The sequence below is a fragment of the Stegostoma tigrinum genome, chromosome 11 (genome assembly GCF_030684315.1).
Source record: "Stegostoma tigrinum isolate sSteTig4 chromosome 11, sSteTig4.hap1, whole genome shotgun sequence".
In the NCBI taxonomy this organism is placed as follows: domain Eukaryota; kingdom Metazoa; phylum Chordata; class Chondrichthyes; order Orectolobiformes; family Stegostomatidae; genus Stegostoma; species Stegostoma tigrinum.
Window position 1 is genome coordinate 44,050,786 of NC_081364.1, and position 18,079 is coordinate 44,068,864.

An 18,079-nucleotide genomic window follows, 5' to 3' on the forward strand; every position below is an offset into this window, starting at 1 on the left:
ATTGCCAGAGTACCGGATGATTGCTATGCTATGCCACTATCCAAGTAAAGAACCTGAAGGAAACCGAAGGCCAATCACTGAAACTTAGGTGATGTTAAAATTATTGGAAACCAATAACAGAGGCATGGATCAACCAATGAGAGCCAGAAAGATTTGTTAAAGGCAAATCATATTTCTAACTTGAAGGAATTATTTGTTGAGGTAAGGGAGAAGGTTGATCAAGACTGTTTAGGAGATGTGTAACATGGGCTTGCAGAAGACATTAAATAAAGTGTCACATGGTAGGCTAGTTAAAAAGGTGGGAGTAAGGGGAAAATAGTTCCATTGATTTAGACAGGAGAGGAAATAGTCTACTGGTATTATTACTGGACTTCTAATCCAGAGACTTAGATAGTGTTATGAGGACTTGGGTTCACATCCTGCCTTGGCAGATGGTGGAATTTAAATTCAATAATATATCTGGCATTAAGAACGTCCAGGAACCCATTTGTCAATTATTGAAGATGGAAGATTGCAACAGGAGTACAAAAGACGTAGTTGAAGAATTCACATCATTTTGTGCCAGAAGTGTCAAGTGAATGATTTATCTCAGCGTTCTGAAGTTCTCATCATCACCTTCAACTAATTCAATTCACTCCACCTTATTTCAAGAATTGATTGTGCCCACAGAAAAGACTATCCCCATGACAATGTCTGGGCTATAGTGTGAGACAATTCCTCCAGAACTAGCTCCCAACTGTTCCAGAACAACTTTGACATCCAATTGATAATGTAGAAAATTGCCTAAAAATACCCTGGCCACAATAAGTCATACAAATATAATCAGGCCAATCCAAGACCCATCAACCTACTCCCAACCATCAGCAAAGTGATGGAAGGTGTTATTGGCAGTGCTGTCAAGTGGTACAAGTAGGGGCAGAAGCAGAAGGCACTGACACCAATTTTCTCTCTAAGTCATACACTATCCTTTTTTGGATGAAACATCTTCATTGACAGATCAAAATGCTGGAACTCCTTCCTTCAAGAATAACTTCTTCCCTGCTGTCATTAGACTTCTGAATGGGTGTCTCAAATTTTTCTCACTTTCTGTTCACCTTCTCTGAAGCCCCAACATTAATTGTTCTGTTCTTTTACCCTTATGCACTTTGTATGGTATGATCTGCCTGTTCCACACATGAAATAAAACTTTTTACTGTACTTAGGTACATATGGCAATAATAAATCAAATCAAATCAAATTAAACACCAAAGTAACAGCTTTATTATGCAGACTGCAGCAGTCCAAGAAGCTCATCACTACATTGTCAGGGCAATTAGATATGCGCAGTAAATTCTGGACTTTGTAGCAATGACCACACACAGGGAATCAATACTCAACCAAGATAATAATGACTTGATCAAATGATTAATTGTGTTTAATAGGAATTAACTGCACTGGAACAAGTTATTATCTCAAATGAGATTTTACTCACTAAGATCTTAATTAAGATAGCATTGGCAAAATACTGAAGTACCAAATGAAAAGAGCTTTGCTGATGTCGGTGAATTGTTAAGAATGAAGGGAGATCTTATAAGAAACATATAAGATTATGAAGGGAATAGATAAGGTGGAGGCAGGGGAGTTGTTTCCACTAGCAGGTGAAACCAGGACTAGAGGGCGTTGCCTCAAAATAAAGGGAAGCAGATGTAAGACTGAGGTCAGGAGGAACTTCTTCACCCAAAGGTTGTGAATCTGTGGAATTCTCTGCCCAGTGAAGCAGTTGAAGCTCCCTCGCTGAATGTTTTTAAGGCAAGGCTAGATAAATGTTTGAACAGTAAAGGAATTAAGGGTTATGGTGAGAGGGCGGGTAAGTGGAGCTAAGTCTCAAAAAGATCAGCCATGATCTTATTAAATGGTGAGGCAGGCTTGAGGAGCCAGAAGGCCTACTCCTGCTAAGATAACAAAGTGTGGAGCTGGATGAACACAGCAAGCCAAGCAGAATCTTAGGAGCTCCTTGTCCTTATGTTAAATTATAGAATTGTGAAGTGAAAGATATGTTTCAAGAATTAAAATAAAAAAGAAGCTGGCAACGGTCAGCAAACCAGGCAGCATTGGTGAAGAAACTGGCAAGTTCAAATTTGTGTGATTTCATCACTAGAAGGATAGTACCACAATTCCTCCTTACTTGACAGGGTCTATGGATTAATTGGTTTAATTGATTTAGAAATGATCACTAGAGCACCTTAACAAGATGCAATTCATGTCTTCTTTATACATTAATTCACTCAGGATGTGGGCATCACTGGCTGGGCTAGCATTTATTGCTTGCCCCTTGTTGCCCTTGAACTGTCTTCTTAAACTGCTGCAGACCATGTACTGTAGGTAGACCAATAATGTTGTTAGGTAGAATGTTTCAAGATTTTGTTACAGTGTCACTGAAGAAAAGGCAATATATTTTCAAGTCTAGAGATAGTAGGAACTGCCAGTGCTGGAGAATCTGAGATAACACGGTGTGAAGCTGGATGAACATAGCAGGCCAGCAGAAATTTCTGAAGAAGGGTCTCGACCCAAAACGTCAAGCTTTCCTGCTCCTCTCATGCTGCTTGGCCTGCTGTGTGCATCCAGCTTCACACCGTGTTATCTCATATTTCCAAGTCTGACTGGTGAGAGGCTCAGAAGGGAGCTTGGTGATGATGGTGCTCCTGTGTATCTGTTGCCATTCTCCTTCTGAGGGCAGCAGTCATGGTTTTAGAAGGTGTTTCTAGGGAGCCCTGATGAATTTCTGCAGCGCATCTTTCAGGTGATGTATTCTGTTGTTATTGAGGGTCAGTGGTGGAGCTGGTGAATGTTTGCGGATGTGGTGCCAATCATCAGGCTGCTTTGTCCTGGATGATGTCAAGTGTTGTTGGAGCTGTACTTATTCAGGCAAGTGGACTATATCCCCTCACACTCCTGACTTGTGCCTTGTAGATGGCAGACAAGGTTTGAGGAGTCCGGAGCTCAGTTACTTACCAGAGAATTCCTCGTCTCTGACCTGCTGTTGTAGTCACATTATTTATATAGCCATCTAGTTCTGTTTCTCGTCAATGGTAATACCCAGGGAGAATCAGAGATGGTTTGACCACTGAACATCAAGGTGAAATGGTTAGATTCTCTCGTGCTGGTGAAGGATGTTGCTTGGCACTTGTTTGGGCAGAATGTTACTTGCCATTTGTCAGCCTAAACATGGATATAGTCCAGGACTTGCAGCACTTGGGCATGGAATTCCTCAGCATGTAAGCAATCACAGATCGTGCTGAACACTGCGCAATCATCAGTGAACATCTCCACTTCTGGATTATGACAGAGGGAAGGTTATTAATGAAGCAGCTGAAGATGGTTGGACCATGCTATTCTGAGAAACTCTGAGAGAAATAAGCAAGGACTTTTTCTGACAATCAGAATGACAAGGGGTTACTGCTTTTGAATGCTCTTGTGGTGCTCTGTTAATGTCCCTATCTCTCAGCCGCAAGGCCTGGTTCAAGTTTCACCTGCTCCAGAAGTATCTCATAAAATCTCTGAACAGTATGATTAAAAGTAGCTACTCTGGCAACCAACACTGAAGATATTACTCCAGTTTTGGCCAAAGCTTGAGCCCTGTTCAAGAAACCTACCCTGGAGATACCCTGGAACTGAGATGACTGACCTCCAAGCAGCACAAAAAAACAGTTCCAAACAGTTTTTTGCCTGGCATGACTAGAGAATTTTACCTCTGATTCCCAATGACTCCACCTTTGCTTGGGGTTCCTTGATGCCACAATTGGTCAAATGTGGCTTTGATGTCAAGGATGGTCCCTTGCATCTCATCTCTAGAATTCACTCTTTAGTTCAAGTTTGGACAAGGCCAAGGTAGGTGCACAGAGGAACTGCACGAACCTTGTCTTTTTTGCAGATTATTTGACTGAGGTTGATATCTGAGTTAGTCCTGGTTAAAACACTGAGAGATTGGAATTGTGCAGAACTAGCACAGTACGTCTCTTTGGAACAATTTTAACAGCTTGCTTGCTCTCTTTCAATTGAACAGCAATTAAAATTCTCCAAAATGTATTATTCCTTAAGCTTGCATTCTGCTTCATGGAAACACCAGACCAGACCAAGGTCTAAGTGAAAGATGAACTGGCAAGACAGCTGAAGGTGACATGTGGATAGGCCAGAGGTACTTGGTGGAGTGGTCACCTGTTATATACTTGGCCTCTCAGTACAAAGTCTTAGAGCGTTTACAGCATGGAAAGGCACTCTTTTGTGTCCACATCTGTCATCAACCAACCATCTATTCTGATAGATGTATAGGTGAGACTTCAGGAGCAGTGTGTAATGTTGTAAGAAGTATGTAAATTGGTATTTCACCTGGAATGAGTGTTTTTGACATTGTACAATGGTGACAGAGAGGAACGGACAGCTAATACTTCTGGGCTTGCATGACAAGCTGTTGCCTGAAAATGAGGCAGTGACTGAAAGTGTTGATAATATGGAATTGATGTGGTGATCTTTCCAGGCAGATGATAATTATTGTGGTGTTTGGAGTGTTGTCCCAGAAACACCAGAATATCAGAAAAGTGTGCTTCCTTGTTACTGGCTTGCTTTGATATTTTCCCAAGCCCGGATCATACTCTGCCAGTTGTCTCCTGTCATTCCATGCTAAGGTGACATTGATCATTTAGCCATCTCTTCTTTAGTACCTTACAAGTGAGATTTTTATTTCTTTTGGGTGCATGAGTTTTAACCCTTTCCTTTGTTCTGGTTCTATTTAAGTGCTGTCCATCTGTAATAACCTCCAGTTCTAATGAAGAGTCTAAATTTAAAACCTCAACTTGTAGGTTCCCTCCATAAATATGACCTAATATGTCGAATATTTCCGGCAGTTTTTGTTTTCTTTTTACAACTTTCCAGCCTCTACAGTCTTTTATTTCTTTACATTGCAGCAGATTCTGGTGTAATATTCCTGACTCTCCTTTCATTAAGCCATTTCCCGCACTAACGCTAATTGCAACAAGATCAGAAACAAACCGATTGCTCACAGCTAACTCTTCAGAAAGAAGGAAAACTCAATCACTGACATATGTTCCTTATCTGGCAATCAGTCAGGGTCAACTATATTATCATTCTGTAGACTTTGGTGCCATTTACAATTTTCCCTTATAGGTTCTAACCACTCAATTTACACTACTCTCAGTGTAGTATAGACAAGCAAGCTGAATAGTTTATAATGATATCTGACATCATAATGAATCAATAGTATGAAGCATACTTCTGTACTGCCAGCTAAGCAGTGATTTCTTTGTTAGTGATTGGTTGGGCTTGACAATTCAGCTGAGAAATTATGGAAAAATAAATTGAAAGTTGAGAGCTGATAAAAATGAACTCATAACAAGTGTATCAATGAAAAATGTCCAGATAATTGTAATCAGAAACAGAATGTTAACATAAAGAGATGGCAATACACTGTGCTGAATGTTATCAAAAATCAGCTAAGTGGCAATTTTTGGGAGTTTTGTGAAGGGTTTCTCTCCATGAGCTCCAGTGAGTTACCTCATGCAATTCTCTGATGCTCTTACATATACATTATATAATGCAATTATATAAACAGTATGCCCCGATGGTGCTGCTCTTGCACAATCTTGCGCTCACCAGTGACAAAAGTACCTACCACTGCCAGATGAGATTCCCACTCCTAACCCAGTATTTAGGGCCCAGCTAGATCCCAGGTCAATCACTGCATGGTAGGATTTTTTATTCCCTCACGGGCATGGCATTCCTGGCTGGTCAGGATTTATTGCCAGCCCCTAGTTACCCTAGAGAGGGTGGTGATGAGGTGCGTTTTGAGTCCATGTGCTGTGGGCTGACCCATAATGCCCTTATGGAGAGAATTCCAGGATTTTGGCACAATGACAGGGAAGGAATGGCAATATATTTCTGAGCCAGTGTGGTTGGTGTCTTGGGGGGGAACTTGTAGCTGGTGGTGTTCCCGTGTATCAATAATTGAGTTTTCCATCTACTAGATGGATGCATTCATAGGTTTGGAGGCTGCTGAGTGAGGATCTTTAGTGAATATCTATAGTGCAGCTTGCAGATTGTATTCACTGCTGCTACTGGGGGCTAGTGGTGGAGGAAGTGGTACAAATGTGACTTGCCACTTGTCAGTTCAAGCCTGGATATTGTCCAGATCTTGTTACATTTGAACATGGATTACTTCAGTATCTAACAGGGCAAATAGTGCTGGACATTGTGCAATCATCGGCGAACATCCCTACTTCTGACCTGATGATGGGGTGAAGGTCATTGATGAAGCAGCTGAAGATGGTTGGGTTTAGGACTCTACACTGAGGAACTCCTGCAGTGATTCCTGGAGCTGAGACAACCAACTACCAAAAATCACAAAAATTCTCAGTGGCATATGTCTTATTTTTCCCTCTGTAGTAATTCTATTCCCCCACCACCCCCTTCAACTGCCTACTGAAGGAGTCGGGAAGGAGCTGGGTCACAACTGGAAACCACTTGGCAGGAGCTGAACGCATGGGTTGTGTCCTGCAGCGATGGCGGATCAAGCATTGGCAGGAGCGTTGGCAGCGGATCAAGAGTGGGCCAGTAAGACCAAGCTGGCTATGAGATTGGGCCACGGAAGCAGCTGGAGCGGGACACTGGCAGCTGCTTGGTGAGGGCTGGAAAGCCCGGAGTCGGATTGTGACAGTGAAAAGGAAAGTCGGGCTGTATTTTTATATCGAATACATGTGACAATATATGATAAATGATTCTTCAACAACAGCCCGAATACATTCCCAACCATGTGAGAGAGGGCTGAAGGGATCGAGTCTGTACCTGGACAGGACACTGTCAGGACGTCTCGGCTTTTTGGCCACACATGTCCGGAGAGTTATCCAGCCAAACAGGGAAAACATGAAAAGATCAAACCGATAAACTGCACTTGTAGTTGGGATTACACAGAGGCTGCAGCATTAAAGCATTGACAAGACTCAGTTCCATTGAACCAGACTCTCAAAGAAAATCTGTCTGCGTTACTTTGGCTGGTGCTGCTGTACTGTAGGATGCTGAAGGGAATGCTCTTTCTGAAGAACATCCCAATTTTCTTACTCACTGCAATGCTACAGCTTTCACAGATCCAACAAATAGACCTGACATGTCCTCCAGTTATCTGGAACAAAGAAACCAAGAACTCAGCAGCATTTTCACTCTGTACTGTTCTGTGATGATCGACATGGAAACTTGATACAGAGGAGTCATTTTATCGATCTCATTGGCTCTACTCGAAGAAGGTGTTGCATTGCTGATATGTGGGATCTTTTGATATGTTCTGACTGCCACCTCTAAACACAGTATATCACCACTACTCTCTCTCATCTGCAATACATTCCATGGAAGATGAGTAATTGTGGCTCTGCTGTATCTTCACTACATCCTGAGGTCTCCTCTGGCTCGATACTTGATATAATGGATATTGTTATGTGGTGGCTTTTGACAAGGAGGCTAATGAAATGCTGCTATCTGGACCTTGAACATCATTGGCCAGATTTAGGTGTCTGCTGTACACGCCTTTTGGTACACATACAACAGGAGATTACTGTAGCACACATACAATGAAAACCTCTCCCCAAACCCCTTCCTAAACCTCACATTACCTAAGGGAGGCAGCATTGCATTTAAGATGATGGTGTGGACATTTTTAATGCAAGGGGTGAAGTGAGAAGCTCCTTAACCTTTTTCAGGCAATGGCACAATGGATTTTGATTGTGAGTTTTCAAAAGAAGGTGCATCTTTATGGTTTACTTGAGCTTGTCTTTCACAGCGATGACCAGGATTAATTTGTAATGATGAATAGGCAGTCAAGATTACTTGTGGCCAGGTCGATGAGTTAGGTCCACATACAAAAAAAGTGACCTAGATATCTTTATTCTCCAGTGAATGAGTGTCTGATTCACCTTCTTCCCCCTTGAAAGTCCTTACATCGCAAAAAAGTAAAGCACTTGCCCTCAGAGAAATATAACACCTATTATATTCCCCTCTCAATGTGGTGGCAGCATGTTTCATTTCTATTGTGCATTTGTGATTTTGATGAAGATTGAAGGCAATACAAGGAGCATTTCATGGGGTTGAATTGTAGGATCAGCCTCTCAATCCAGGTGATATCCTACAACTTTATGTTCCTTGGTACCTTGTGCTCCCTGTCAACATCATCAGCTTTTATTCTTCCCACATTTCCATCCAACAGTTTGATTTAACTGCCCATCTTCTCACTTTATTCCTTAAGCTATGAGCATATAGTTTGGATATGGGGAACAGTTATACACCAGGTCATGTGTTAGGTCAGTGTCCTCCTGGATCCTGTGGGAATCCTTAATGATGATGGATCAGTGACTCTGACCTCAATAATCATGAAGTACTTCGAGAGACTGGTCATGGCTCACATCAACTGTTGTTTCCCAACCTGCCTCGATCCTCCACAATTTGCCTAATAGATGTAACAGGTCCACAGTAGATGCCATATGCCAAGACCTGCACTTATCCCTGGAAAATCTGGATAACAAAGTCACCTATGTCAGACCCCTGCTCAGTGTCTACAGCTCTGCCTTCAACACCGTTATCACCTCCAGACTGATCTCAAAACATGTGACCTTGGTCTCAGTTCCGCCCTTTGCAACTGGATCCTCAGCTTTCTGACCCATAGGCTGCAATCAGTGATGATAGTCAACTGTACCTCCTCCACAATTACACTCAACATTGGAGCTCCCCAAAGGATGCGTCCTAAGTCTCCTACTGTACTCTCTGTTCATTGTGTTGCCAAATTCTAATCAAATGCCATCTACAAGTTTGCTGATGACACCACTGTAGTAAGATGGATATGCAACAATGACATGTCAAAATACAAAATGGAGATAGAGGGCTTGGCGATGCGGTTCAACGAGAACAACCTCTCTCTCAACATTGGCAAAACTAAAGAACTGATCATTGACTTCAGACGGAAAGGAGGAGAACACACTCCTGTTGACATCAACAGAACTGAAGCTGAGAAGGTGGAGAGTGTCAAGTTCCTCGAAGTGATGATAACTGACAACCTGCCCTGGAGTTCCCACAAAGACGTGATAGTCAAGAAGGCAAGAAATTTGGCATGTCAAGAAGGGCATTCACTAACTTGTCCAGATTCACCTTTGAAAGCTTACTGTCCGGGCACATAACAGCCTGGTTTGGCAACTGATCTGCACAGGACTGTAAGCAACTACAGAAGGTGATGTGCGCAGCCCAGACAATCACGGAAGCCGACCTTGCCTCCAAAGGCTCCAGTTATATGGCTTGCTGCTGCAGAAAGGTGCCAACATCATCAAAGACCCATCAAAGCCTGGTAATGATCTCCTGCAACCTTTTCTGGCAGGCAGAAGGTACAGAAGCCCGAACGCCCACACCAACAGGTTCAGGAACAGTTTCATCCCGGTTGATACTAGACTGATGAATGGGCTTTCTAGCCTCAAATAATACTGATCAAGCTAATGTTGATCTGACTCACCCACACCCAGCGCAATGTAACCTGTATGCCTCTGTCTAAGTCTTTTTGATCTATACATTCTTGCTTACTATGATCTGCCTGTACTGCTCATAAACAAAACTCTACTTTGATCATAAATCGATCAATCAAACACCGTTCACCCATTAAGGAAGTAGTCAGAAACAAAAATTTCACAAACCCCCACCCCAGCACCAACCCCACCCCACTCCCTGCATATCCCTTGCTCTCTCATCATCTCCCACCCTTAGATGATGAATTGTCCCTCTTCACAAATATTGTCCCCTCTGCATTCCAGAGTGTTGCTTCCAACCCCCACAATTGACTTCTCCAATATTCCTCCCACATCAGTTGCCCCGAAAAATCCCTTGACTTTCAGTGAACTGACCATCGGACTGACTGCATCTCAGTTCCTGATTGATTTGTACAGGAAGCCCCGATTCATCTCTGTGCAGCTCCTTCACTAGGTTAATGCCAATATCTGGTATGATCACAAGATTAGTCGTGACCCGTGTGATACAGACCCCCTGACTCCATTTGGTCCAAGCACCAAACGCCGAGGCTGATATCAGCCAAAACCCTGACTTACTGTGGGTAAGCAATGAATGAAGACAGTCTTCCTTGATGACTCGGGACTACTCTCCTTAGAATTTGAGGCATGAGTATTTAGTTGAAGCACATGCAGTGTGTTTGCCATGTAGGTTCCTGGCACATGTTGCAGGTGTCATACAGCAACGTTCATTGCTGGCAACTGAGTCATACAATTCTCTTTTCTCCACCCACACTCCGACCCAACCTCTCGCACCACTAACCCTGCTTCTGTGCTGCCTGCTCCCTTGGAACACGTCATCACCTTTCCACCAAATGCACTGGGCTTTACAGTCGTGCCAGCCACTTCCACCAAACTCAACCCTTTCCTGTTTCACTTTACAGGGGAAGGCAGCAACAGTCGGGCAATATGGGACCAGCCAGGTGAAGGGTTCGCGAGATGTTACACTTTTCAGCCTGTAGGAGATGAAAATCCTGACCCTCAGAAGATAAGTTGAGGACCCTTCTGGCAGGAATGCTGAGGCTTCCATGTTCTACCAACCAAGTAAGTTCCATAATGGAAGATAACAAAGTGTGAAGCTGGATGAACACAGCAGGCCAAGCAGCATCTCAGGAGCACAAAAGCTGACGTTTCGGGATGAATGGTCTAGGCCTGAAACATCAGCTTTTGTGCTCCTGAGATGCTGCTTGGCCTGCTGTGTTCATCCAGCTTCACACTTTGTTATCTTGGATTGTCCAGCATCTGCAGTTTCCATTATCACAAGTTCCATACTGCATTTCACTTAAATGCAACTCTGCTTTCAGTCTCACTCGTTGTACACTACAGTTAAACACACACTGCAAAACTTTTACTATATTGTGCCTTGCAAGTACAGCCTAAATGTGGCCGTAGCCATTTCCTATCCCAGTGCGCACTTCCAACTTCCAGCAGAATGGAAGATGACAGTGAGTATTCCTTGGCCAGTGATTTGCAGTCAATGCCTCTACATGTTAGTGAGCCCTTGAACATCCAGATCTCATTCCTGATAGCGCTCTCCATGAACCATTTAGGCTTCACACCTCCCCAAATCCCCACCTGCATATCTACAGAAGCCTGCTTCTGGCATATCTGGTGACCATGGCAAGTGAGATCATACAGTGTCCCCTACTCCTTTGAAACCAAGATACTCTTGCGCATGCATGAACTCCCCTCTTGCATGACCCCCTTCCCCATTTCAACCCCTGCAGGTATTGTTGCAACTCCTTCATAACTGTCATATCCCTTTCCTCCTAATCTACTGGCTCAAGTCTAAATAATAGGCTGTGTTCCTTGGACAGTGGTCCCACCCTAACCTCTTGGCACCTCAATCCCATTTATTTTCTGTGGATAGACCTAACAGGCTGACTGTGGCCCATCCCACTGATTGACTTAACCAGGTAGCCACAGCCAAGAACCGTCCACACCCCTGACTGGTGGCTGTATAGCATTCCCAAGCATTCAATATATCCCCCAGACAGACCTCTCTGTAGCACAGGACTGACCTTGACTTGCTCCCCTGGCTACACAGGCATGGACCACTTGACCACGATCACACCAACCAAATGCTTGACCATGGCCAATTCGCTGGACTGGTATGGGAGGCTACCCTTGACTGACTATGTCAGGACCCTAAGACTGATGTGTGACACTATGGACTTCACTGAGGAAATTCCTCAAGACTTTAAGACATGTCTGTCAGTTCGCCATACATGCAGTGTGTCTGCCGTACAAACTGCATGCTCATGGTGTAGATGTGAGATTGAGGTAGCGCATTTCTGTACAGCAAGATGTCCATTCACCCTTGACCAAGGACTGCTCACCGGTAACGTAAACTGCCTGGTTGTGTGGCCATGCAAAACAACACACGAGGCAAGACAGGAATTCTATGAGCATGCAGGTGCAAAGTGAGTTAGCGCTAAAAGAGTTGGAGAGCTGGAGAGCAGCTCTCAGATGCAATCTGGTCCACCGCTTCAGTTTGATGCCTGTCTGACCATACTGTGTCACTGTTGTAGTTTTTCAATACTGGTTCCTTGTGCACTGTACAATGCTCATCTGTGCTTTCTAAGCAATTTATTGAGAGGTGCCTGGAAGGTCATGAGGAATTTTCAATTGCCAGATTCCAATGTCTGTGGGCAAGGGGTGCATGCAGCTGGTGCCTATGAATCATGCATGAGATGCTGTTTTGTATTGAGCAGTCAGTGGCAAGATGAAGTCGCCAGGTTCCCACTCAAACTTCCATATATAGTCTTCTGGACACGTAGCTTCCTTTGAGTGCTGATTAAAATAGGAAATCAGAATATTAACTAGGCAAAATAAGCCATTGATTTTGACAAGCAGGCATTTTGACAAACTAGAATCCTAGTGACTAACCAGAAATTCACCTCCCTGCTAGGCAAAAAGTGGAGTGAGGTACACCCAATGTCAAAATTGGCATCATTGGATTTCAGATTCTGCTGTGAATCTTACTACACCTCATGTCACCCAGACCCTTATATGATTCCACCAAGAATAACCAATATGTTGAACACTAACATTGCAATGTTTTATTCACCAATCAAAGATAAAACTGGGTGTTTGCACTGTTAGGACACTTTGAGATACATACCTGTCCTGCAACCACCTATAACCTGCTCCTGAACAGGGGAAGGACATTTACTTAAAGTCAGTGTGAAACTTCTCCAGTTATGTGTATTCAAACATCTTCTTCGGGACCTAATTTTTACACAGATCTGAGCAGAACAATTTCTGCAAATGAGATGAGTTCAGAAAAGGTTAAAAAAAACAGAGAAGTATTTTCCTTCCCTTTGGTGGACCCACAACCGAAGTTCATTTTAAAGAGCCCTGAGCTCCATCACTGGACACATGACTCCATAAGTTAGTGTGACAGCAATGAAGCTGCATGGAAGCCAATTGCTACCCCTGAGTTTGCAACCTCAAAATTGCAGCTTTGGACCTGGGAAATCCTGCTGTGGATGAATATCAGAACCTAGTCTCAGCACTAGTCTAGTGGCAGTCAATACAAGATTGCTAACCAATAAGAAAACTCTCTGGAATTACTGGAGTTAGTAGCTGTAACCTAACATTGAAGCGAGTGACAAAGGAATCATGCAATTAAATCTCAATGACATTGAACCTTTATTATTCTGTTATAAAGCACAAGCGTCACATATTTTGAAATATTTTGCTTTTTATTGCCCTTATTAAATTGGTAATTAAATATTCCCCATGTTATACTTATCTAACCACTAATCAATATTTTTTTTGGTCATTATACATTCTCCATACTGTTTCACAAAAAACAAAGAAGTGCAGATGCTAGAAGTATGAAGTAAAAAGAGAAATTGTTGGAGAATCTCACCAGATCTGGCAGCGTTTGCAGCATCTGAATTTGCGTCGTAAAGAAGGGTCACTAGATCTGAAACGTTGACATTGCTTGCTATTCACAGATGCTGCCAGCCCTGCTGATGTTCTCCAGCAATTTCTGTTTTTGTTTTAGTTTACTTTCACACCTAGCTTTGCATTTCCAGCACACTTGACCATATTATACTCCGTCTCTTTAGCTAAGTCATTAATGTGGATTGTAAATAAATTAGGCCCAAGACTAACTCTAACAATACTTCACTGGTTATAACTTGCCATCTAAAAGATGACTTATTTATTCTTTCACTCCACTTTCTGATGATGAACTCATCTTTAATCTATTCTAATACAGTGTAACCATTCCCTTGGGCCCTGATTTTGAATAACGGCCTTTTATGTGGCAGTTTATCAAATGCCTTTTGAAAATCCAAATTACTATACACTAGAATCCCTTGGCAGAGTTGTTAAGCCCAATTCTCCTTTCATAAAACCACAGAGAATCATATTATATCCATTCTCTTCTGACTGATGTGTTAATTGTCTATCTGTCAAAGTTGGGATAGCACATGAGGGCAGATGCAAGTTTGTGGCAACTGATCGCAGTGGAGATTTGTTTATGGATGCTACGGTTTGTATAATCATGTCTAATTATAAAGCATACAAGGAGGAAATTTAATCCAAAGACCATGAGGGTTAACAACATGTCCGAGCTTAAAATAGGCAAAATTTAAACTCTGCACACATTCTTGATTTCTAATTTTAACATTAATTTGGCGTGGGGGGAGGTGCATGTTGTCCGATAAGGGTGGGCACTCTCAGGGGACATATGAGTCAGTTCAATTTCCTGGACATTGGAAAACCTAATAGGTAAGTGGAGGCAAAGAAGACTGTAAGGTAAGTGCAGATCAGCTTACAGGCCGGGAAGTTAGTTAAATCTGGAATATCTGGAAAAAATTTACTTCCCTGCCTTACCTGAATATTGGAACGCTAGCCACTATGTATGGAAGACACATGTGATGATCATCCCCAGAGGATATATTGAAAAGATAAACTTAAAATATGAAAGGTGGCATACTGAGGATCACAGTGGAACTCTTTAGCTTTATTGATGAGTCCTTGCTTTAGGTGGCCCAAGAGCTCATCAAAAATAGGCAAGGGTCTCATTAGTACATATGAATCAGAGTCCTACAACATCAATAATAGACCAACACAATTTTCAGTTACCAATGACTGGTGTGTGTAATTCTGATGTATTGCCCATTGTTACCAATGTTGGATAGCCTAACAAAGCAGTCTTACTCAGAAAAATACTAGCTAAAAATCAGCTTTTTTGTCAGGTCAGGAAGAGCATTGATGTGCTTCCTGGTATTACACAAATGGACCTGTGTGATGACAGACTCTAACAACACCTTCTCTTATCTGGATTGGTTGAGCTTCATGGCAGGGTTGATGTATCATAGGTCCTCTTCATTTGTGGTTTCTGTGAAATGTCTCTGCAGTTCACCAGTGAAATCATGATGAGGCCAGACCATGAAAATTAGGCAAGTTCTTCAAAGGTAATATTCACTGCTGGCCTGCTCACTGGCTGCTGAAACCAAACAATTAATCACCATGGCATTGCATATGAGTAGTCAAAAAACATGGCCACCCACTTCACAGAGTTAATTATAGCCTCCCCAGGAGTGTTGGAGTGATTGGGGTCTAAACATCACTCGGGACGTAATGCAGTCTCATATGGACCAGACCAGAGCCCCCTCAAAATATTTTAAGAAGGTAGCCTATAATCTAACTTTTTCTTATTTTAAAGGTAGATGTGAAGTGCGTGTTCCAGATGTGGTGTGACAGGTTAAACGATTGGATATTGAACAAAACACAATCTATTTAAACACTATAGTTAAAGTACAAACAAAAGAAAGAGAATTTAAAATAATTTAATGAGTGGAAAACTTAACTGAATAATAAGTACAGTACTCATTACTAATTAACTGTTCCAATATAGTAACATCCCATCAACACACCCCTTGGCAAAAAGGTTAATTCAGACACAGATTCTTACATGCAGTGCTGCAATCCCTGAGGAAACAACATTAAGAGAGATTTCAGAGAAAGTAGCATCTCGGAATCATTTATTGAACCTTACAACTGTTCTGGCACACCAAACAGATTCTGACTGCTACAGCAAAAAAAAACTAGAAAGCCCGGTCTGTGAGAGCTGGGCAACCACCTTCCATTATTATAAATGTTTTCAAATAAACTAAAGGCCTCCAAAATTGTTGACTTAGGCCATCTTTGTAACGTCTTTACAACTTCACTCCAAAAAAAAACCAGCTCAAAATAACCCTTTTAAAGTGACAGCATCATCACAAGCCCTAACATAAACATTTCTGTATTTAAATAAAGATAAGCCTCACGGAAGGCAGTTCAGTGAAGATATATTAGATTGGTCCCTAGGAGAAATGGTGTGTCCTAACATGAGAAGCTGAATAAAGAGCACGTATACTCTTTGGTGATTAAATGAATGAGTGGTGACCTTAATGAAACCTTCAAGATTCTGAAGGAATGATAGGGCAGATATTTGGATGTTGTTTCTGTGAGCTGGGAATCTAGAACATGGAGACACAGTTTTAGGATGAGGAGCCAATTATTTAGCAACAGGGAAATGCTTTACTCACAACATTGTGAATATTTGGAATTCTATCTCCCAGAAGGTTGTAAATGCACTGAACATATGTGAGGCTGGAATTGATAAATTTGAGCTTCTCAAGGAATCAAAGGATATGGTTTAGGGTCTGGAAATTGGTGTTGAAGCTCAAGGTGACAGATATTTACACTGGATGGGGAGTAAGCTCCTGCCCCTATTTCCTCTCTTGCTTTGAGTTTAAAGGAGCTATGGTTGCTAGCCAGCAATAAATCCACTCTTCAAAATGTAGGATTTCAATTTGAATGTGGACAGATACTTATGGCTACAATTATGTGAGTTTTATACTTTATTAGGAAAAATAGAGAAACAAAATATTATTTAAATAGAGAGAGAGAGAGAGAGAGAGAGAGCGAGACCATAGAATGCAACAGTGCAGAGGGATTTGGGAGTCTGCATATATAAAACATAAAAAGCTAGCATGAAAATACAATAGCTAATTAGGAAGCCAAATGGAATGTTGATCTTTACTATGAGCGGGATATAGTGTAAAAGTGATGAAATTTTGTTACAGATCTACAGGGTGAAACCATACCATTTGAAATGATCATGGCTGGTCCTCTATCTCAAAGCTATATTCTGCTTTCTCCAAATAACCCAAAATACATTTAAAAGCGAAAACTGTATCTATCTCTGTCTTGCATATATCCAAAGGTTCATTGCCCAATGTGTGAAGAAATGTTTCCTCATCTTAGTCCTAAATTGTCTACACCAATGACACTGTATCCCATGCTTCTATCTTGCCCAACTACAGCAAACACTGACTGGGTATCTAGTCAGTCCAGCCTGCCAGAGTCTTCTACATTTCAACCAAATCCCTTCTCATCCTTCTAAACTGCACTGAATACAGACCTAGTCTAATCAAACTCACCTCATAAGATAGTCGTGCTAATGCCAGCTCAAAAGGAGATGAAGAAGAATTTTCTCTTCATAGGATTATGCATCTTTAGAATTCTCCACCCTAGAAAACATTTTGCGGCTATATCATTAAAGTAGATTGAAATGTTTTGATCTGTGGGGTGGCGGGTGGGGGAGGTTAAAGCTTATGGGGGAACTGACAGGAAAGTAGATTTGAGGTTACAGTCAGAACAGCCAAGATCTTGTTGAATGGCAGAGCGAGCTTGAGGAGATAAATGACCTATTCCTGTTCCTACTTTCTATATTCTGATGGTTTCATAATCTGGCAAACACAGACCTTTTCATTCCAGGAAGCGCACATACTGGGAAATAAGGGATACTCGCTTCAAATAATCCTTGTGGGCAACTTCACCCATGAGGTACAAGGTTGCTACAACAAAGGCCACATGACTACCAGTTGTGACATTGAGAAAGTTTTTGGGATATGAAGATGCCTAGATAGATCTGGAGGTATCCTTCAGCCTACCTAAGTATGCTACTCAGAATGATGGTGCTTATATTGCAATTTGTTGTAAGGATGATTTCAGTTTGAGGAGGACAAGGGGGCTCATCACTCATCCTTGGACATTGAGATCATAGACAATGATGAGGGCAAGAGGAAGTTGAATATGGAACACCCAATGTCAATCCAGATGCTTGCATTCTTGCTCCCAATGCTCTTACCACCTGTATTACAAATATCTACTTAGTGTGAAGCATAACATATAAATACCTGCAGTCTGTCCCCATCACCTGTGCCCTGAAAAAACTTTTCTGCTCATTCACCCATTACACATCGGTCAGATGGATTTTGGCATTTGCAGACATTCATTGTGAAACAAGTGAAAGGATAAAATGGCCCTCAGGACGCAATAACAATCAAAATTTAACATGGTGTAAGTCATTCTGTTTCCATTGAAATTATTACAAAAAGAATGAAAGCAGACGCCCACACATTTTTCATTTTCCTTCTGATTCTCCTTGCTGGTTCCTGTGTTGCTTCAGTAGCTGTGGAGGCAGATTTTGC